Below are 24,414 nucleotides of genomic sequence, written 5' to 3' on the forward strand. Positions count from 1 at the left end.
CTCCAATTAGGGTGGTGTTTGTACCACGCTGGCAGGCTCCTGGGCCTGATCCGCCGGTCTGTTGTAGGTCTGCCTACCTTGGAGGCGCGGGCGGCCGATCTGCCCTGCCCCTCCTACAACGCCTGCAGACCCCTGGGCCTGATCTGCAGGTTGATCACTGGTCTGCTCACCCTGCGGGCACGGGTGGCGGTTCCGCTCCGCCCCCACTCCAATTGGGGTCACGTGACCACCACACCGGCAGGGCCTGATCCGGGCGTGGCAGAAGGATCTGCTCTGCCCCTACTCCAGTTGGGGTGACGTGTGTACCACACTGGCAGGCCACTGGGCCTGACCCGCCAGGCTGTCACAGCTCTGTTTACCTTGCCAGCGCGAACGGCGGCTCAGCCCTGCCCCTCCTACCACGCCCATGTACCACTGGGTCGCGGGTCTGCCCACCTTGCGGGTGCGGGTGGCGGCTCCGCTCCGCCCCCTCTCCAATTGGGGTCACGCGGTCACCACGCTGGCGAGCCGCTGGGCCTGCTCTGGGCGCTGGCGGCGGCCCGGCTCCTCCCCTCTGGCTCGACGACAAATTGAGGAGACTCGGGTGACTGTGCCTCACCCCCCCACCAGGAGACCAACTGCTTATGTCACCGCTGGTATTGATGAAGTTCTCTCCTCCGCCACTTTCTGCTGACATCAGATCTCTGCCATGTTGGTATCCTATGCGAATGGCAGCATTTTGTTCCCCTTGCCAGGCAACCAAAGCAATGGGTGAGTCCTGACCGGCCCTCAGCAGGACCCGGACCGAGAAGCAGTTTCCACGGGCTCCTAGCCCCGGGCCAGGGAAGATCCGGGAGCCGGAACTCGGCCGCTCTGTGCTCTGTGTAAGCTCCTATAAGTGTAAGCTCCAAGAAGCAGTCCCCGCGGGCTCAGTTCCGGGAGCTGGAATTCGGCTGCTTAGTGCTTGGTGTATGCTCTGATAGGCGCAGGGTCCAAGAAGCAGCCTCCGCAGGCTCCGCAGCCCTGGGCCAGGGCGGTTCCGGGACGGTTCCGGGAGCCGGAACTCGGCCGCTCCGTGCTCTGTGTAAGCTCCTATAAGTGTAAGCTCCAAGAAGCAGTCCCGCGGGCTCAGTTCCGGGAGCCGGAATTCAGCTGCTTAGTGCTTGGTGTATTTATATTCACTTTTAAAGGAAACAATAAAGAAAGAAGTTTCTTAATATATCCTGGAACTGGTATTATAACTTGCTTATGTTTTTCAGTTAATCTAATGAAAAGATCATTAGATTTTTTTTTCTTTTTTCAAAAGAAAGAGGTTCTATGAAAGAGTAGGAAGGAATTCTGTAACAGGGCCCTCATTTACTCATTACTTTTCAGCATGTTACAGTTTAAGTAAACTCAGTAATTGTATTTACAGACTAAATTGCCTAGAATTAATCACCCTAACTACCAAATGGACAACTGGTTTAAAAAGATTCCAGCAAATAATTTACAAATTGATTGTGTAAATCTAATGCAATCACAGACAAACTACAAGGTGAATGGCAGACCTGACATTTCTACTTGTGGAACAAACTCTCCATAGGTTACAAGGTTAAATACAATGATAGCCTCATCTAATAAGAGGTCAGCCAATGAATAGCCAGGCACAGAGATGCACATCTGTAATCCCAGCAATCCAGGAGGCTGAGACAGGAGTATCACAAGTTTGAGGCTAGCCTCAACAACTTAGCAAGACCCTATTTCAAACTAAAAAATAAAAAGGGATGGGGATGTGACTCAGTGGTAAAGTGACCCTGGATTCCATTCCCAGTACTGAAAAAAAAAATCAGTAAATGAAATTCAAATTATCAACAAAAGTATTCAAGTAATGAATTTACAGTCACAATTGTTAATGAAGAAAAAAACTTGTTCTACTTGTATTTTACTACTTGTGTTTCAGGAAATAACAGAAAATCGTCACTATTATACATTTTAAAATGTGGTTTACTCTTCATCTTGACTCGTTTTACTTTACTTTTTCTAATTTTTTTTTTTCTTGTGGTGCTGGGGATTGAATTCAGGGCCTTGTGCAAGCTCTCTACCAACTGAGCTACATCCCCAGCCCCTATTAGTTTGTTTTTAGCTAACAAATAATAACTGTATATTTAATGGTAAAGTGTAATGTTTTAGACTATGTACTCACTATAGAAAGATTCAATCAAGCTAATGAACATGTTCATCACCTCACCAGCATACTATGTTTTTTGGTAAGTATGTTAAAAATCTGTTATTTTAGCAAGTTTGAAACATAGAGTACATTATTAGCCACTATGGTCACTAATGCAACAGTGCAACAGATCATTAGAACTTATTCCTTCATCTAACTGAAAATTTGCATCCAGTAATCCACATATCCCCTTCTCTCATCCAACCCACACAGCCATTCTAGTCTGTTTCTGAAACTAACTTTTTAGATTCCACGTGTGAGATCATACAATATTTATCTTTATGTGTCTGGCTGATTTCATTTCTGTCAATATGGTGTATCACATTTATTGATTTATGTATCGTCCTTGCATCCCTGGGATAAATCCCACTTGATCACAGTCAGGATATTTTCCATGTGCTGTTGAATTTGGTCTGCTAGTATTTTGTCGAGGATTTTTACATCTATGTTTTTCAAAGGTATTGGCCTATATTTTTCTTTTCTTGACCTGTTTTTGTCTAACCTTGTAAAATCCATTTGGAACTATTGCCCTCTTTCGTGTTTTGGAAGAGTTGGAAAGGACTAGTATCCTTCTTTAAGTGTTTGGTGGAACTCGACAGTGAGCCCATCAGGTTGCAGGCTCTCCTCTGATGGGACATGTCTTATGACTGATTCAATCTCCTTAGAGGCGTGTCCTTAGAGGTAAAGCGAGTCTCTTGCAGACCACATATTGTTGGTTCTTGGTTTTTGTTCATTCAGACACTTGATATGTTTTGACTGAAGAATTAATTCATTTGCACTCAAAGTGCTGTCTTTGTGGTTTAATGACTTTCTGATGTGATACAATTAGAATATTCTCTTTTCATCTTTTGTGTATCTACTAATGGTTTTAACGTTGTGGTTACTGTAAGTCTTATATTTTAAAAAAAACTTATACTAATAGTAGGATATTTTAAGCTGGTAACAATTTAACTCCATTACTTGTTATTATTGTAGCTCTAGTTATTTTTAATAGTTTTTCTTTTAACCTTCATAGAGACATAATTTATTTTACTCCAACATTATACTATAAGATTTTTCTGAGCTTAATTATGTACTCACTTTTACCAGTGAGTTATATATTTTCAGGTTGCTAATTAGAAACCTTTTGTTTAGCTCCAAGGATTCCTTTTGGCATTTCTTGTGAAGAAGATCAAATGGTGATAATTCCCTTGGCTTTTGTTTGAGAACGTTTTTATCTCCTTTTTCTTCTTAAAGGAAAGGATTTCTGACTATCAAATTCTTGACTGCTACATATTTTTTCATATTTTAAAATATATCATCCCACTCTGTTCTGGCCTGCAGGATTTTGTTGAAAAACCTGCTAATGGTCTTATGAAGGACCATTTGTATGTAAACAGTCATTTTTCTTGGAGATTTCAATATCATTTGTCTTTAATTTTGACAATTTGATTATAATAGCTTGACATGAATCTCTTTAGAGACGTCCTGGGTCCCCTGAGTTCCCAACTCTGGACTTAACCATTTTTCCCAAGGATTATTTTTGGCCATTATTTCTTTGAATGTGTTTCATGTCTCTTTCTTTTTCTCCCTTCTCCTTCTGATAATCCAAAAATTAGTATGTAATCCACTTGATTTCCCATAAATCCTTTAGGTGGTCTTCACCTTTTTTCATTCTTTTTTCTTCCCACACTGAATGTTTTCCAATGTCCAATACTTAAACTCATTAATCCCTTCTACTGAATGCTCTAGTCTGTTGTAGAAGCCCTTTCTTAATATTTTTAGTTCAGTTATTGTATTCTTCAGATCGATGTTTTTTATTGGGTACTTTTTATATTTTCAGTCTCTGTTAAAAAAAAAACTCACTTTTTTTTCCTACATTGCTCTCCTTACCTCATGGAACATCTAATCTACGTGGCTTTCCTTTTGAATATCCATGTTAGATAAACAGCATGTCTACAATTTATTAGCATCTGTTTCTGGAGATGTATCTTGATTCTTTTATTTGTAACTTATTTCTTAATTTTCCTTGATTATGTTGGTTTAGATAAGAGAAATACTTCTCCCAATCTGGGACTGGACTTTCATAGGACATGTTCCTTCCCAGAGATTCTAGGTACCTCTAAATCTCTTTGTACTTTTCCAACCTTGCCGCAGTCTGGCTGGGCACAAAATCACGAGCCACCCAAGCAGGAACAAACTTTATTTTTGAAACTGCCGCCAATGCCCCCGTACGCTCCCAGGAAAATTGCCAACCGACACACGCGGCGTTCTCTGGGACCCCAACAGGAAGTCCCTCCTCCAGAATTCCCTCCTACCGCACTTCCCCAACCAATGGGAACTCTCCAGGAGTAACAGGCCGAGGTGGACAGCAGGAGTCTAATATCCATATGAATGCGGATCTTAACATAATCATATCATCTCAATGGCTTGCTGGCCTCACCTTTCAACCAAAAATGCCATGCATCATACTACTTGGATATGGCTCTTAGCACAACCTGATGCTTTTGTTTTTAGTGTTCCCCAAGAAAGTAGAGAGTATCAAATTATGTATTGCCTTAAGAGAGGTGTGATAGAAGCCAGTCCCTAGGGATGAAATTTGAGAGGTTGGAGTGTTGGGTATTTGTTCCATTTCCTTCTTTCTTTATAGAAATCTGAGAAACAGTGTTTATCTCCCACTCATTCTGCCCTAAACCAATGAGAGGGTCTGTGGCAGAGGCCTGTACTCTTTATTTTATTTTTTACACAAATGGAGCACAACTTGTCATTTCTCTGGTTGAACATACTGTAGAGTCCTGTTCTCTTGATCACACTACTGTCTTCAAGCCTAGGGAGGTAATTGATGAACATCTGGCAAGCTGAAAGTACCTTTCTTTTCTCTGTAAGCAGGCTTCAAGAGTGCACAGCTTTGTCAACTCCCAGGGCTGGTAGTTTTAGCAGCCAGTTACTCTGTGAAGGCTGCGAAAATTGGGTTGCTCAATTTATGCAGAAACTATTTCCAGGAGAATATGCAGATATAGTTGTATTGCTGCAGCAAGCCAAGGGGAAAGGTGCAGAGAGTGCTCACTCTCCTGTTGGAGCAAGTAGAAGTATCACACCCTGCTAGCAGGAGGAGACTTCTAGCCTGTCATGGACGCAAGCCCAGAAAGGAAGGTGCAGATGATGCCCACTTTTCTTTTCAGGCATAGAAAGGGCCTCAAGCCACTTTCCAGTGAGAGACTGAAGCATGTCATCTCTGGAGGTAGAAAGTATAGAGAACGCCATCCCTTCAGTTTTTGCTAGAAGAGGCCTCCAAACTCTTTCCAGAGAAAGATTGCCAAGTAGGGATTGTCTCTGGAACAGACCCAGGGAAAAAGGTACATGGAGTGCCTGTGTTCGTGTTCATGCCAACAGGACTCTCACGCTCTTCTCACAGGGGAACTTTCTAATCTGAGGTTATCACTGGAGCAAGCCAGGGAAGAAGGAGCAAGGAGTCTTCCCTTAACCCCTCAAACAAAAAAAGGGACCTTTCCTCCCCCTAAAAAGAGACTGCAGAAATTTGACCCAGGAACCAGTCAGGGAAGGAGATGCAAGGAGTGCCACCCTCCTTCCTGTTCTTGCTGGTAGAGGCCTCTGAACTCTTCCACGGAAAGACTGTAGAAGTGGAATCATTACTGGAGTAAATTGAAGAGAAACAGGCAGGAATACTCACTCTCCTGATCAAGCAATCACAAGTTTCTCATCTTCCTTACAGGGAAAGCCTACTGTTTAAGAGTTTTCACTAAAACAAGCCAGGGCAGAGGATGCAGGGTGTACCCCAATTTCCCTTTCCCTTTCAGGTACAAAGAGGTCCTGCAGAGGTTTACCTTCAGAGCTAGCCTGGGGAGGGTAAAGGGAGCGTCATCCTCCTATTTTTGCTGGCTGAGGCCTACATCATTTTTCCATGAAAAGATTCTAGGGCTGGAATTCTCACTGGTTCAAGCCAGGAATAAGGTGGGAAGAGTGCTATTTAGGTTAGAGGAGGTTTATTCCTTACTTGCTACATAGGTCCCCAGAGACTTGCTTGTTAGAGGCTAGAAAACCAGGATCTGCTGGAGAAGAATGTGGTCAAACTCTTTCTAGGAGAGGAGGAAACTGGGCTGATTCTCTGAGCTACAACTGCTAGGAATGCGTTTGCAGTTAGAAAACTCTCTGAGTTCATTGTGCTTGAGGGAAATCCTCTGATGTCCTGTCTCTATTCCTCTAGCACCATAATAAACAACAAGGACGGTAAAAGTCAAACATTTACTACATGTGTGATAAAAGCCTTCACTCCTTGGGAAGAAGTTGGAAGTTGGAGTTTCTTTCCTGGGTATAAAGTCCTATGCTAACCTTGGGGTGAGGTTAGTGGGCAGTTTTGTCTCTGCAATTCAAATCTTCTTGTATTTGGGTATTTTTTCAGTCATCAGTCGTGTGGAAATCTTTCAGCTTGATTTTGGCTTTCTCTGCAGAGAACTGATCTGTGAACAGGGGTTTACTTGGGTTGTCTGAGGGAGGAGGGATCAATAGGAGTCTCCTATTCCACCAAGTTACTGAGGACACTTATCTTGACCTTTTAAAATGTCAGGATTCTATTTTTATAATAAATAAGTTAAGAATTATATGTATATAAGTTCTAAACAACTTTCTCCAAAATACATATGAGAAGATGTGTGTTCAAAAGTTTTACTAGTAAGAGGGAGTGCATAAGCAATATATATATATATATATATATATATATATATATATATATATATATATAAAATTTTGAAATAACCAGTTTAGCTAAATAAATGAAATAGCATAAAACACCAGATTGAGCTTATTCCCTATGTATATTATCAAGAGTGAAAATCAATTTTATTTGACCATGTTAGAGGTGATATGCTTATTAGCAAAGCAGCCAGACTTGTATATGACATGTGAATGTACCCATAATATTGGAAATTTTCAAACTATTTGGCTTTGGATACACATCAAAGTATCCTACTATCAACAAGTATTTGAAAAACATCTTTTTGGGAAAAAAAGCAATATAAATTACAGTAGCTTCAAAAAGCAAAATATATACAAGCAAGACTTATACATTAAAAACTATAAGCATTGCAGAGAAATGGAAGAAGAAAAATTTACCGTGTTTACAACTTGGAAAACTGAATCCTGTGAAACTTAATTTTCCTCTAAATTTATATCCATCCAATAAATCCAATCCCAGTCAAAATCCTAGCAATCCCTTTTCTGCAGTAGAAATTAACAAGCAGATTCTAAAATACTTAGAGAAATATAAAAGACTTAAAATATATAAATTAATTTTTAAAAAAACAGAAAGATTTATATTATTTTTCTTCAAGACTATTGTGATTGGGCTGGGGATGTGGCTCAAGCGGTAGCGCGCTCGCCTGGCATGCGTGCAGCCCAGGTTTGATCCTCAGCACCACATACAAACAAAGATGTTGTGTCCACCTAAAATTAAAAAATAAATATTAAAAAATCTCTCTCTCTCTCTCTCTCTCTCTCTCTCTCTCTCTCTCTCTCCCTCTCTCTTAAAAAAAAAAAAAGACTATTGTGATCAAGACTACGGTATTGAGGTAAAGACAGACACATAATTCAATGGAATACATGGTTAAAAATAACTCCCCTTACGTGCATATATACATTAATTTTCAACATAGAAGTAAAGATAATTGCACAGGGAAATTTTATTTCCAGCATAATGTTAGAAGTAGATATCCATATGGGAAATAGTGAACTGGATATCCATATGGGGGAGAAAAGATTCTTGACCTTCACCCAGTGTCATATACAAAATTTATTCAAAATGTATTATATATCTAAGTACAAAAACTGTAAAATTACTTGAGGAAAAGATAGAAAATATTTGCTAGCTTATGCTAGGAAAACATTTCTCAGAACCCAAAAGAGCATGAGTCATAAAAAACCAAAAATGGTAAGCTGAACTTCATCAAAATTAAATGTTTTGCTCACAAGAGAATCAGCATATGGAAATGAAAATATAAAGAGATTGACGAGACGGAAGAATATGTACATGTCACAAATGATTGATATCCAAATTGTATAAAGAACTCTTACATCTCAATAATAAAAAGCCAACAACCAATTAAAAATGATCAAAAAATTTAGACATACATTTTCCAAAACACACAGAAGGCCAACTGGCACAGGAAATATCCTTCACATATTTTGTTATCAGAGAACTACAAATTAAAATCCAACAACATATTATGTACTTATAAGGATGGATCAAATTGAAAAGAATGGGATTATCCATGTATTATATATCTAATGCATTGTATATCTAAGTACCAAAACTGTAAAATTACTTGAGGAAAAGAGAAAATATTTGCAATGTAAAACAAAAGAATGTAAAACAATTTTGTGAATTTTCACACATGACTGGTGGGAAAGCAAAATGGTATAGCCACTTTGGAAAGTAGTTTGTCTATTTCTTATAAATATACGTATACCATATGACCTAACAATGCCACTCTTACATATATACCAAAGGCAAATCAAAACACATGCCCAGAAAAAGATTTGTATGCTAATAGTCATAATAGTTTAGAAATTGAAGATAAATGAGTTGTTCATCAACAAGTGAAGAAATTCTAAAATGGAATATTATTTAGTAATACAGAGGAAAAAATTACTGATACCTGCAACAACATGGATATATCTCAAAAAATACTATACTGAATGAAAAAAAAAAGATACCAATAAATATTACTGAAGGATTATATTTATATGAAATTCTAAAACAGATAAAATTAATTTCTTTTAACAGAAAGAAAGAAATTTCCATCTAACAGAAAGAAAGTCAGTGATTGCTGGCATGCTGGGATTAAGCAGAGAGTATTGTCTATAAAAAATTCAAGGGCATTTTGTGGGATTATTAATATGCTTTATATCTCTATTAGACTGGTGATTATCAAAATTAATCGAACTCTATACTAAAAAATGAATGCATTTCATAGCATATTAGTTACCCAATATAGATTATTTAAAAAATAAATCTCTTACATTAGTTACTCATAGGAATTATAGACTTAGCATATTTATCTGCTAGCTTCCTTACTAATTATTTGTTTCTCTCAGTTCTATGAAGAGATGAACCAAAGTCCTTGAATTAATTACTATGTATCTGAAGCCTATTAGACCTTGCCTGTATCCAAAAAGGCACTTAGTAAACAGTTTTGGAAACATTTTAGTGTCTCTTCCACAAAACATGGTTTTCATAACTAAATCCGTTGACAAAAAATCCATTAATTTCCCTCATTTCCTAAACTCGATTCATTACAAAATAAAAGAAATACAGTTATTATTTGGGAATTCCTGGACTCCAGGATCTACACTGATTTGCCTGCAAAACAATCCACAGGCAAAATAATGAATAGTCAAATCCATTCCTAAAGCCTGTTATAAAGACCTACCTGCCCTCTTCACCTTTTTTTGTTGTTTTCTTTTGGTACTGATTATTGAACTCAGGGTCACTCAACCCCTGAGCCACATCCCCAGCCCTTTTTTTTTTTTTTTTTTTTGCATTTCATTTATTTAGAGACAGGGTTTCACTAAGTTGCTTAGTGTCTTGCTAAATTTTTAAGATTGATGTTGAGCTTTCTATTCTCCTGCCTAAACCTCCAGAGCTGCTGGGATTACAGGCATGCGTCACCATGCCTGGCTACTCCTCACCTTTGAGTGAAAGACAAACCAAAATCCGACCCCAGGGACCCAAGCTGGTTAATTTATGAATATGCAATAAGTCTAATCCACATACGACTGCCTTGTATGAGTGTCACTTTTTTAGTGGAAATTAAGGATTGGAGTCTATAGACCATCTCAAGGAGAAAAAGTGCCTGCATAACTAGAATAGCAAAATAATTCATAAAATGTTCAGAACCCCATCTTATCCCTGATATCAAAGGGGAAATTGTGAGGAGAGGGAAGTTTCTGATGAATATGGTATGTGACTGATACGTGTCAAATGAATCCCAAAGTTATGGGCTTCCTCAGCTGACCTCTGGGTTATTTGATGGACTGAAGTAGTAAGAGAGGAATCTGCTCCCATGGACAAACCACTGGAAGGCTAACAGATGTAAACTATGACTCAGCAATGTGGACATGTGGAAAGAGAGGGAGGCCAGAAATTATGCCTGAATCTTTATATATAGGCTCAAAGAGTAACTAGCAAGGCTAGTGTATTGAATGGTACAGGAATCATTTCTTTTGAGCCAGGGTTGACTCAGGAAATGAGACTACATAAAGAATCAACAAATATAACTGAACAGAGTTGAAAAATAGGTAGAATATAGGTTGGCACAGAAACATGCAATATTAATATTTATCTGTCTTGGGAAGGGACGGGCTTCTAAGAGGGGACAATTGAACTACATGGCAGGAGAGTGGCAAAGAATTAGGGGGAGGTTATAACACTCTACAGTATTTTGGATGCTAAATAGAAATTTGAGGTTCCAACCCACAGAGGCTTGATAATAATGTGATTTTTTTTTGTCTTTAAATCATTTCCTGTCACATAATTATGTCTGAAAATGGCTCTAGCATAGACTGTTTCAGGTGTGATTATCACATTTTAAGGAAGTCAGCTGTTATGGTCTTAAGGAAGGCAGTAGTTTTCTCAGCTACTTTACTGTGGTAGTTCTATTAAAAGTCCTTGCCTTTCAGTGATAGGAAGAATGGTCTCACTTGTCCTAGTTCAAGCTCCTATTAGGTTTTGTTGCTTTCAGAGAACTGATCAACTCTTCAATTTATTCAACTGTCTTCCTTTAGGATGAGCTGGCCTCCCTCCCTTCAGAAAGGATGTAAACAGAATCTCTACCAAGGCTTCAGGCATCTTGTTGCAGATTTATTATTTTTGTTGTTGCTGGGTTCTGTTTGTTTTGAGATGGGGTCTTGTTAAGTTGTCCAGGCTAGCCTCATACTCTCAATCTTCCTGCCTCAGTTTCTTGGGTATCTGGAATTACTGGCGTGCACCACAGCAACCAGCTGCAACTTTGTTTGTTAAGCTGCACAACCCCAATAGAAGTTTGGAAAAATTGTCTACAAAATGGGTATGATTTTAGAAAAGAGAAGAAAAGGAGGTCTCTCTTGACTTCAAAAGCCGTAACAAAGGCAAATTACCAAATAAAATGGAATCTAAAAAATTGTGTATGCTTGTTGCCGAAAGCTCGGTCCTTCCCAATAACGAGAACACTGTTTTGAGAAAAAGAAAAAGGAAAGTTTATTGTTCTGTTAGCAAAGGAGGAACACAGGGGACTCCTGTCCCAAAAGCTGTGATTCTGTCCATCAGCAGGAGCAGGGGGCTTTGAAAGAGGTGAAGCAAAGGCTATAGTCACACGTTCTCTGTTGGAGTTGTAATTCACTTGTTAATTTGGGAGATAGTCATTTCTGAGATCTTCTAGTATCATCCCCAAAGTCTGGATTACCTCATTCCTATGATGGGTGTGTACTCAGCGACAGATAACTCTGCCTAAAATGGGGAAGAAAGGTAATCCTATTTCCCCTGAGATTAGGAAGGAGGAGAGATGAAGGAGAGAGGAAGAGAAAGAAACAAGTCTATTTTAAAAATAAGTTTCAGTGGCAGAGCAGCAAGGGTTCTATTCAAAGCATAAAGTGGACCACTGATACATGCTGTACAATATCTTCCTTATATATAAATACAACAAACAATCTAAGCAAATGTTTGGTCAGTAATAGTTTCATATTTTGACCATATTGTCTACATTATACAACAATGTCACCAGATGTTTGTAAGAATGAGTTCATTTTGGTTTGGTTTACTTGGTTTGGCTAGGGTTGGTTTGAATTGAATTTAGACAGTTGAGCTCCGGAAACATGTAGTTTTTGTCAGCATGAGTCCACACATTTCTCACCAGCTGCTAAATTTCACAAGGCTGGAGGCAACATCAAAGCTTTTCTCCACAGATGCCATTAGCACTATCAACATAGTCTTGCATGTAAGCTCTAGCTCCAGGACCTAGACGTGTTCCAATTATCTTGAGTGTAGTTGAGTTAGTATGGCCTTGTTGCACTACCATTTGCCGGCTAATGGTTTAAAATAACTCAATTGTTTTCCATAAACTGTAAGATGCAGAATTCATCTTACTGTATATGCCTAAGGGTAGAAGTGTAATAATACAATTTGATGGATGTAAGCTGCTGGGCTCTTTCACTCTTGGCCCCACAGGAACAACACAAAGTACCCGGGTTTTAGAGACCTGGGTTTAAATCCAGCTACGAGGCCCTGGGCAAGATATGTGACTTTCTTGGGGTCCATGTGCCTCCTCTGTAAAATGGCAATGATGTTATCTACTTAGTAGTGGGTTTGTATGGATTAAATAAACTAACACAGATAAATGACCTAACACAGGTTTTAGAAAATGGCAAGTTCACATAAAAATGAGAACTCTCTTCCCAGGTTTAAAGCCAATCTTAAGTAATTTACATCCAGATTATCTCAGTCCTTTACCTCCTTTCTGACGGTTTCCATTTCTTCCATAGAAGTAGAGACAGATTTAGTGACAGGATTCATATCTTGCTGGAAAATGGAATTTTGGTAAAAACTGGCACAGGTTTCAGTATGTACATGTCCTCTGTGGTTCTGTACGTGTGTGATAGTCTTCATTCTTTGGGGCTTCCTTGTGCAAAGATTGCCTGAGTCATGCTCCATTTTGACCGTCAGCTTTAAGCTCTTCTCAAATCCTCAACTCCCAAGAGAAATTCTTTCTTCCTTCCCCACAAGTGGGCTCTTCCTTTTGATCTCAGCTTGGGTCCCATTTTACAACTCACATCTCCTCTGTGGCTGCCTTCATGGGTCTGTCACAGGCCCTCAGGGACTATTGAGCAGATGTGAGCCCCTGGCAGCAATTGGTTCTATTTCTTAGCAAATAAAATAAGCAAATAAAAAAGAGATTAAATATTGGGATCTTAATTATTCCTCAAAGTAGTCTATTGGGAAGTAATATAAGCTTGTAAAATTTTATTCAATGAAAATGAAGATAAAATGTACCCATAATTTTCCCTGTATTAATACTGTGATGGTAAACATTTCAGTCTATTTTACTTCGTTTTTCCCTTTAATTCACAATATTTTATCTTTAAACAATTATACTCACCTTGCACATGATATTATATGTTCCTATGTTCACTCAACATTATATAATAATAATAGCGCTATCCTAACAAGTAGGTATAATACTATGTACCCAACACTTTCTTTTTTGGATGGAGGTTTTGGTGGTTACCATGTTTTGATTACTATCTGGAAATCTGTGATGAACCAGCAACATATAAGAATGCATTAGCTTCATATTTTATAATTTATTTTGTAGTATTCCCAGAAAAATTTCTGGGTCACAGTGGGCACATTTTTGTGGCTCATGATGTATTTGACATACTGCTTTCTTAAAGAGTGAAAAATCTATGCCAAGAGACTAATTCTGCCTATATCTTAGCTTTAAATTGGCTGCACTCCACACAGAAGTTGGAATTAAAGAACTTTTGAAGTGGCTTTTGCTGCCCGCACTATCTTTCAATTGGAAGGAAATCTGTTGTATATTCTGCACAGTTATATTGAGTCTGTTCTGAGTTATTGTTATAGATACAGTTAGTCGTCCTGAAATACTTTCAAGAATAAAGTGGCTATAAATAGATGCATAATATATTGTCAGCCAAACAGGAGGCAGGACTCTGAAACTCTTTTAAGGACTTTTCATGAACATGATTTTCTGGGTCTATGCCTTATACTTTAAATGCCAGTTGATGCAATGGTGCACAACCTCAGAAAAGTTCAATTGCTGTTTGGCAACTTCCTAAGTGGAAATCGCTACATATCTGTCTCATACAGATGATGGCCAGTTTGCATTTTATATCAGTCCAACCATTTTGTAAAACATACAAAAATATATTATCCAGAAAAAATACTAATATACTAGAGCCCCATACTTTTGCCCTAAAAATTTATTCTCAGTGCTAAATGTCCAAGAATAGCTTAAAGACTCAACAGTAGAAAAATTATTATGTAATTCATGGAGCCTAGGTTGAACATAAATAGAGTGGACATTTTGATATTTTCCTGTTTAGCATCTATAGTCTTTTTTGCTAGTAACAATTCTCAAATTAGCCTTTATTACATCCTGAGCATATCAGTCAAGCTTTCTAGATGTTATAAAGGTATCATATACTACATGGAGTAAAGATGTTAAAATGGCACCACTCTCAAAAGAGCCAAGGGTAATTGTTATAAAATATGCCTAGAAGGAAAGATTTCTGGCAAATGTGTTTCAACAGGGGGAAAAAAATAACCTTTTATCTTTTTCATGTCCTGATTCAACAGCTGTTCAGCCCAATATCAAAGAGCATTTTAACTGAATAAAAAGTGATTCAGAACATAAGCTTAAAAAAATTACTTTGGTAGAGACTAATACCCTGTGCTCTGTTGAAAAACATGAATAATCTGGGCAAATTCAATATCCACTAAACTCTTATAATACAATGTTTTGAAAACAAGTCAAAAATGAAATATATATATATATATATATATATATATATATATATATATATATATACATACATACATATGTATGTATTTGAACCAGTAATCCTTGTAATGAAAAACAAATAATAATATGCCATGATAATTAAAAATATAATATATTCTCAAATATCTTCAATAAACAATGTATGTTCTCAATTATAGATATTTGATAATTTTTTATGACTTTGATTATCTTTCAGACTTTATTCAACAACATCATTTTATTTACTCATTCAACCACCATGTATTTACCACTAACTATGAGCAGGTATTTTTATAGTCTGCCTTTTCCATGTCTATTTCCCAATATGCATCCTTCAGGAAGGAAATGAAATATAATGTAAACCTAATTTAAAAAATGGAAGGCAAACCTGGGACAAGAAAATAATACAGACTGCCACAAAAATCTAAGTTTTAGAATTTAGATATTCATGTGAGTTTTACATATTTTCATGAATGTATGTGTGCTCAATGTATCACAAATGTCAGTAACAGCTTCTGAAATTTAATTTTTAAAATTGGTGCTCAAAAACAAAGAGAAAGTGCCACATAACAAAAACTATTTAACAAATACTATAGCCTAGGACTGCATAAATTGGGGAAAGAAAAGCAGTTATGATATGAAAAGAGAAATTAGATCTTACTTGAAATTATATACGAATAAATTATGAGTCTAAATATAACCAGTACTTCAGAAAATATCTGCAGAAAAGACAATGGTGTGATGAGGCTAACTCTATCTAAGCATTTATTTTTAGTTTGTATATTTATCAAAATCATTGTCTTTGATTCTTAAGTCCTAAAATATGTTTACTTTTAAGTCTCAAAGAATTTTAATGAAATATTCTTTTGAAAAAAGTTTTACGTAATGTTCTGAGGGGAACAAAAATACGGGACTGTAAATTGGTTCAACCAATCTGGGAAGCAGTATGGAGATTCCTTAGAAAACTTGGAATGAAACCACCATTTGACCCAGCTATCCCACTCCTTGGTTTATACTCAAAGAACTTAAAATCAGCACATTATAGTAACACATCAACATCAATGTTTATAACAGCTCAATTCACAATAGTTAAACTGTGGAACCAACCTAGATACTCTTCAGTAGATGAATGGATAAAGAAACTGTGGTACATATACACAATGGAATATTACTCAGCATTAAAAGAGAATAAAATTGTGGCATTTGCAGGTAAATGGATGGAGTTGTAGAATATCATGCTAAGGGAAGTAAGCCAATCCCAAAACACCAAAGGCCAAAAGTTGTCTCTGATAAGTGGATGCTGATCCATAACAGGGTCGGGGCATGGGAAAAATGGAGGGACTTTGATTGGGCAAAGGGAAGTGAGGGTGAGGAGGGTGCATGGGGGCAGGAAAGATGGAAAATAAGATGGACATCATTACCCTAGATACATGTATGACTATACATATGGTACAATGCTACATTGTGTACAACCAAAGAAATGAAAAGTTGTGCTGCAATTGTGTACAAAATGCATTCTGCTGTCAAATCTACCTAATTAAAATTAATTAATTAATTAATAAAAATAATATCAAAAGGAATAAATGTTTAGGAATAAACTTATCTAAGAAGATTAAAATCTTACATGATTAAAACTATGATTTTGTTAAAAAAATTAAGAAAGACACATATTCATGGAAAAAAATTATGCATTAAAAAAGAATAAAACCTGTTGACCTGTAATACAGTGTTCAGTGGCAGTGCAGCCCCCAGCAGCCCTATGGAAGCCCTTAGCTGTCGTTGCTAATATGATTTTCCAGCTCATCCTTCCAAACTACTTGTATCTTGGCCATGTCTCTGCCAGCAGCTGCGTGCTTTGCTCTTAGTGCTTGCAGCCACTCCCCCATCTTTAGTAAGTCTGTGACACGGTGCCTAGAAACTTTGGCAAAAAGCTCTGTATACATGCTTAAGAGAAACGGTCAAGATTTCTAGAAGCATAGAAGCAAATTACCTGAGCAAGTGGCAATTAATCCGTGGTACAGATGTGCCAGCATGCATTGAAACAGACATTTGCCTGTGGTTTAGTCCATTTAACTCCAACCAGAAAGGAAAGGAGAGACAAGAAACTACTTTATGTATTAGACAAAAGAAAAATCTATACTTTCCACATGGGGATTCCTCATGTATTTTCTTAATGAACACAGAGTGAAGTTGAGAGAGACTTTTAAGCTGTTAAAACTACTAACATATTCTCTTTGGGGCTGAGAGAGTATGAATTTCCTAATTTCATCAGAACCATTAATGACTTCAGTTCCTTCCTTTCTCTACAGAGGAAGTAAAAGGATTCTTCATTGCCCTATGATTCCGAAAAGCAGCAGACATGAGAAATGTTTTGTAATCACGCTATGGAAAGAAAAAGAAAATTCTCCTCCTAGAGATGATTCTCGTTGTTGGAATTCTAAAAGCTCTTCTAAGGCTAGATAATTTATTGTAATGGAACATACTTATGACTTAGCATTTCATAATAACTGGAAGGTTATCTTTTTTTCTCAGGAGGTTTTCTTTAAAGGATGACAGCCTCCAAGGAAGATTGTATACTTTTATTTCAATCCTAACCTTAAGAGAGAAGTAAGGAAATACCAGAAGGGGCCTGGCTCCTCTCAGGCCCCTCTTTTTTTCCCCCAATTTTTAAAAAGTAGTCATTTACCTACTCAAATAACTGAGGTCAAGAGAAGGAAACAGTCACAGGTCAGATAAACAGACAAGAACCAGGAGATGATTCTTGAAAGTAGAATGGGATAAATTGGCAATGCTGAAGGAATTTAGAAAGAGAAGGAGGAATCAACAAATGGGAGGAAGTACAAAGCTCCAGAAACCAGAAAGAGCAGGTGCCCCACCCTGGGTTGTAGAAGGTAGGGCTGGCTGCAAGCAAAGTTGTGCCTGAGGAGCTAGCCAAAGACTGCTGGGGCTGTTGTGCTGGCAGAGCCTGGTGGGGATCAATTAAACGCTAAACCTGAGGCACGCAAGTACTAGAAACATTTTTTAAAGATTGTGTAATAATTTATCTGAATAATCTAAGTTAAATACTATAATAATAAATTCACATACTATAATATTAAATAAATAATAAATACTTAGTTTGACCAGTTTTCATAATGAGTACTTCTACATACACATGGATATGTAGTCACAGCATAGAAAAGGAGCCATGTTCAGACTCTCTAATGACAAGGACAATATTTAGTATAGACCGCCAATAAGTAAGCCTCTATTAAATAACAATATAGGGGACACCAAGACACCAGCTATGGCCCCCTTCTTCCTCCTGGGAGAAGTGTATGTTTTCCCTTTTTAAATAAACCGTGCTTTATATGCTTAACACACACACACAATATATATATATATATATATATACTTCCTTCACTTGCTAGAAGTCTTTACACACACAAAAAAAAGCTCAAATTTAATTCAAATATATTTTTATGTATTTAAGGGGATAAATCAATATCAATAACATTGCAAAAAAGAAAGCAAGGCTGGTTTTCCTGGTGAATTCTAACACTTAAGGAAGAAGTTACACCAATTCTCTATAATTGTTCTCCCCTCCAAAGAAATAAAAATAAAAGATAGAAAAACAGATGGAATATTTCCTGTCTCATTTTATGAGCCCAACATTTCCGTAATAGCTAAACAAAATAAAGATACACAAAAATGGGAAATAGCACATTTATATCTCTCATGAACATGGATGTAAATATCATCAAAATTTTTAGGAAATTGAAATCAATAAAACATAGAAAGAATCATGAAAATGAATTAGTGGTATCTGCCCTGGTATACAAGACTCTGTTTACATTTGAAAATCAATTGATATAACCTATCACATCAACAATCTGAAGAAGAAAGATCATATGATAACAAATAGATGCAGAAGAAGCATTTGACAAAATTCAACATCTATTCATGATTAAAAAAGAAAAAAAACTGTCATCAACTTACTAGAGAATACCTTAGAAATTTAGGTTAAATTCAAATTTAATGAGAAATTTGAAGCTTTCTCACTAAAATCAGGTACAAGCAAGAAGGTACCCACTCAACAATACTTTTCAGCATCATACTGGAAGTTCTAACTAATGCAATAAAATAAGAAAAGGAATTAAAATGTGTACATATTGGAAAGGAAGAATTAAAACTGTCTTTGCAAATGACATGATCATTTTGGCAGAAAACCTGAAAGAGCTGAAAAAAAAACCTTCTGAAACCAATGAAGAGTTATAGAAAGGTCTTAGGATCTATGGTTATCAATCCTTCTCCTATAAACCAGAAGTAAATACTTGAAACTTGAAATTAAAAAGCAAATATCATTTAAATTAGTATCCTCCAAACAATAAATTACTTAGGTAAAAATCTAATAATATACACACAAGCTTTTTATAAGGAAAATTATATGATTAAAACTATATGATAGGGGGCTGGGATTGTGGCTCAGCGGTAGAGGGCTCGCCCGATAGCACGGCCAGGACCCAGGTTCGATCCTCAACACCACATAAAAATAAAGGCATTGTGTTGTGTCCATCTACACCTAAAAAATAAATAAAAGAGTTTTTTTTAAACTATATGATAAAAAAACCAAAGAACAACCAAATAAATGGAGAGAGTCTGCCTTGAGTAAGACTCAATGTCTTCAAGATGTCATTTTTTTCCCCACTTGATTTATAGATTCAAAATAATCCTAATCAAAATTTAACTTTGTAGCTATCAACAAATTGATCCTAAAACTTACATAGAGTTGCATAAGACCCAGAATAGCTAATGGATGTTGAAGAAAAAGAACAAATTTGGAGCACTTATACTACCTAACTTTAAGACTTACTCTAGAATTACAGTAATCAAGAGAGTGTGATATTAATAAAAAAATGAACAAATCAATAGAACCAAACAGAGAACCCTGAAATAGAGCCATACAAATAAAATCAACTGATCTTTGACAAAGGAACAAAGACAAGACAATGAAGAAAAGGCAATCCTTTCAACAAGTGGTGCTCCAACAACTGGACACCAAAACGTGAAAAGAAAATTAAAATGTGAATCCAGACACACTCGTCATAAAAACTACATCCTCTGTATTCTTCATAAACATCAACTCATAATGAATAACAAGAGTAGATGTAAAATGCAAAACTATATAACGTTAACACAGGAGAAAAGCTAGATGGTCTGGGGTTTGCAATGGCTTTTTAGATCCACACCAAAGGCAGGATCCATGAAAGTATTCATAGGCAGGATTTCAATAAAATTACAAAATTCTGCTCTATGAAGGACACCATCAAGAGAATAAAGAGAAGCTAGAGCGTTAGAGAAAGTATTTGCAAGAGACATATTTCATGAATGCTGTTATTCAAAAATGTTCTAGGAACCCATAAAACTCAGCAATAAAATAAAACCTGATTAAAAAAAAAAAAGAGCCAAAGACCTTAACAGACACCTTCCAAAGAAAATGTAAGGTAACAAATAAACATATGAAAAGGTGTTGCTCCAATGGAGTATTACTCTGCATTAAAAAATGACAAAAATCATAGAATTTGCAGGGAAATGGATGGCATTAGAGCAGATTATGCTAAGTGAAGCTAGCCAATCCCTAAAAAACAAATGCCAAATGTCTTCTTTGATATAAGGAGAGTAACTAAGAACAGAGTAGGGACGAAGAGCATGAGAAGAAGATTAACATTAAACAGGGATGAGAGGTGGGAGGGAAAGGGAGAGAGAAGGGAAATTGCATGGAAATGGAAGGAGACCCTCAGGGTTATATAAAAGTACATACAAGAGGAAGTGAGGGGAAAGGGAAAAATAATACAAGGGGGACAAATGAATGACAGTAGAGGGGGTAGAGAGAGAAGAGGGGAGGGGAGGGGAGAGGAGGGGGGATAGTAGAGGATAGGAAAGGCAGCAGAACACAACAGACACTAGTATGGCAATATGTAAATCAATGGATGTGTAACTGATGTGATTCTGCAATCTGTATATGGGGTAAAAATGGGAGTTCATAACCCACTTGAATCAAAGTGTGAAATATGATATATCAAGAACTATGTAATGTTTTGAACAACCAACAATAAAAAATTTAAAAAAAAAGAAAACAAAAGGTGTTGCTCATCATATGTCATCAGAAAAAATTCAAATAAAAGCAATAAGATGGCACTGTGTACCTATCAGGATAGCCAAAATCTGGAAAGCTGATATCTTCAAATTCTGGCGAGGACAAGGAGCAGCAGGAACCCTCATTCATAGCTAGACTTGGGAAGCCAGATTATCAGTTTCCAACAAAAATAAACATACCCAAGGCATATAATCCAAAAAATTGTGTCTCTCGGCATTTATGCAAAAAAAATAAAAAGTTATAGCCACACACACACACACAAAAGAAACCCTGAACAAGGATGCTTACATGTAATTAGAGAACCTTGAAAACAATCAGTAAAGGAAAAAAGAAAAAAAAAACTGTGATTCATCCCGACTGCAGAATATTGTTCAGCACTAAAAAACAAATGAGCAATCAGATCATGAAAAGACATGGAGAAAACTTAGGTGAATATTACAAAGCTAAAGAAGCCAGTTTAAAGACATTTTAGACTATGTGATTCCAACTGTATGACATCCTGGAAAAGGCAAAGCTGTGGGGCCAATAACAATATCAGTGATTGACAGGGTTTAGTGGAAAGGGAGAGAAGCAGAGGCAGAGCATAGAGGATTTTTAGGGCCATGTAAATACTCAGCATGATACTACAATGGTAGATAAGTGTCATTTTAAACCTTTGCTTAAACCCAAAAACTACACAGCACCAAGAGCAATTGCTAATACAAACTGTCAACTTTGGGTAATGATGTGCCAGTTGGTGTAGGTTCATCAACTATAACCAACAAACTATTCTGGTGGGGGAATGTTAGAAATGGAAGAGGCTATGCATATGTAAAGGCAGGAAATACATGGAAAATCTCTGTACCCGCCACTTAATTTTGCTGTGAACCTAAAACTACTCTGGTACTGGGGATGGGAGGTCTATTTAAAAATAACAATTTGAAGAAGCATAGCTAAAATAAAATTCTCAAAAGAGCTAGAATATAATTCTGAAAATGAGTTGATCAATTGTCAGACTAGTTAAACATCCAAGACTAAATTAGATTTTGTTTGAAAGAGAAGTGTGTTGAATATAAAATCAGAAACAAGTTAAAAATGGTGAAATAAACATGCCATTGGTGGGGTATAGGAAAATGGATACATGAAGCATTTCTATCAATTTCTCATGCATATCATGTATCATGATGTGTTGCAGCAGATTGTCTGTATATTAGTTTGTGCAGGTTGCCACAATGAAGTACCACAGATTGGGCAACTTAAAAGATAGAAAATTGTATGTTTCTAATTGTTCTGGAGACTCACAGTTCAGAATCAGACTGTTGGCTCCTTTTGATAATTGTGTGGGAGAATCTCTTCCATGCCTCTCTCTTAGCTTCAAATAAAATAATTTTGTATGCAGCATTTATCATAGTACCTGTTACCATTTTAGTCATCACCTTGGTCTAGAAATTTCCTGATAGAATACAGGATTGCACAATCTGTCTATCTTGTTCATAGTTGTACCAATCATAGTACCTAAAATATAATGATCTTCCCTAAAATCTTTGGGGGATGAATAACTGATTTTGTACTTGACAATATCTCATACTAAACTATTGATACTTGAACATAGAAATACACACACATACACTCAAACACACATAGACACAAATCTTCTCTCAACTTAAAAGATCTTTACATACAAAATCCCTATTCTAGAGCCTTACTATTTTAAGCCAGGAAAAGGTGAGCATTCACTTAGAGCCCTTTAACACCATTACAGCCTACCAAATTGATAGGGACAGGACAATCAGGTGAAAAAGTGAGCCATACTTACTTTTGCTATAGGCACATCAGGACAAATAAGAATCATTCCTCCCTCTTTAGAAAGCAAGCAGATATTGCATCCTAGAAGATTTTGTTCTCAAAGTTATTTTAAAAAGAGCTGGATTATTACAGAAAAAGAAAGTAGTCTCAAAGGGGGAAAAAAAAGAAGCTGCTTGATTTAGAAGGAGGAGCAACTTCTGGGAGACTAGAAGATACCCTGGAAAGTAGAAGTAACTCTAAAGTAGGTGGGCTTGGAATGTTGGGGATTACCCTAAAATCCAGAGCCTTGAGAGCTTCAGGGAAAGTCCAAGAGGCATGTGGTCAGCAGCAAAGCTTCCAACCTTCCAATCAGCCAAACCAAGCTAGACAATTGGCATCTTTGGAAGTAGTATTTTCCCTCTTAGTTGTAAGGTAAGGGACAGTTTTTAAATTTAATTTAAAAAATAAATTTGTTTTGGAACAAACTTGTCTATAATAACAATGTAACACAACTCCAAATCTATTCTGTTTTACTAACTTGTTTTTTTCTGGAACTAAAACCACAAATCAGTCGGTGATCTCACAGGATTACACATTGTCTCTTTAACGGAAAAGAGTAAGGCAAAATCAGGCTCTGATGGGACTAGGAAGCTCTAGGGGCAGAGCCAACACCATCTATTGATCAAAATGTGGAATAGTAGAAAGATGGCACTCTTTGTCATTCAGGAAAGTGGTTTAGTACTTTGATAGAGCAAATGGTAAAGTCACTTTCTTTGCTTGGTTGATGTAGGTTGGGAAAATAACTTCTCAAAGTTATTTTAAAAAGTTATTTTTCTAGGTGTTACTAGAAAAATTTATGATACTCAATGGGAATGTTTTGAATTGCATAGATATTTGTCCTACCAAAGGCAATATGGAACATTAGGGAACCTTCATTTTGGTCAATCTTATATCTCACAACAAGGTAAGCAACTGGGCAAACTGTAAATGACCCACAATTTCCATCTTTTTCTATGAAGGGAAGATGAGCTGTATGCCCTCTTGTGGTAGGGAAAAAAGAGGAGGCAGAAGTTTTGTTGTTTTTTTTTTTTTTTTTTTTTTTTTTTTTTTTTTGAACTCTTAATCTATTTAGGAAATTGAAGCTGTCATTGAAATAGTTGAAGATTATGTAGACATTCTATGGAAAGCATTTGCATTTTGAATTTGTAACACACACACGCACACACACACACACACACACAAATGCTTAGTGAATATTGACTGAAACAGTTCTCTGAAACTACAGTCAATTCAAAATGCCCAATGAAACCGGAAGCCTACTTATTCATCTGGCACATCATGTTAGCTGTCAATTGCTTGCTAGTTATTATGTCAATTCTTTATCCCCACTTTCCCATATCTCACCATAATAAAAAAGAGTTAGTTTTACAACTACAGCTCATCTTGGATGTGGTTCTTTCAGAAAACATTCACTTTTTAGAATTTTTTTTTTACCTTACTCTGGCTCATCTAGTGGTTCTCATTTCTTTAAAACTCTTTACCTGAATTTTATCTTAACTGGGTTGATAAACTGACAGAAGGAATAAACTGTTTTGAATCTAATGTGTTTCTAAAGTAACTACAGAGATCAGGATTAAGTAATAGTAACTAAACTACAGATAATGTAATAAAATAATTAGGATAAAATTACCTTTCTTGGGTTTTGGTCACATTAAAAACTTATTAGATGCTTCTACTTCCCCACATAACTTAAATAAGAATTAATCATACATATAACTTTGAATTTTTTGTATTTGGTTGTT

This window comes from Marmota flaviventris, chromosome 3, assembly GCF_047511675.1.
Source record: "Marmota flaviventris isolate mMarFla1 chromosome 3, mMarFla1.hap1, whole genome shotgun sequence".
Lineage (NCBI taxonomy): Eukaryota > Metazoa > Chordata > Mammalia > Rodentia > Sciuridae > Marmota > Marmota flaviventris.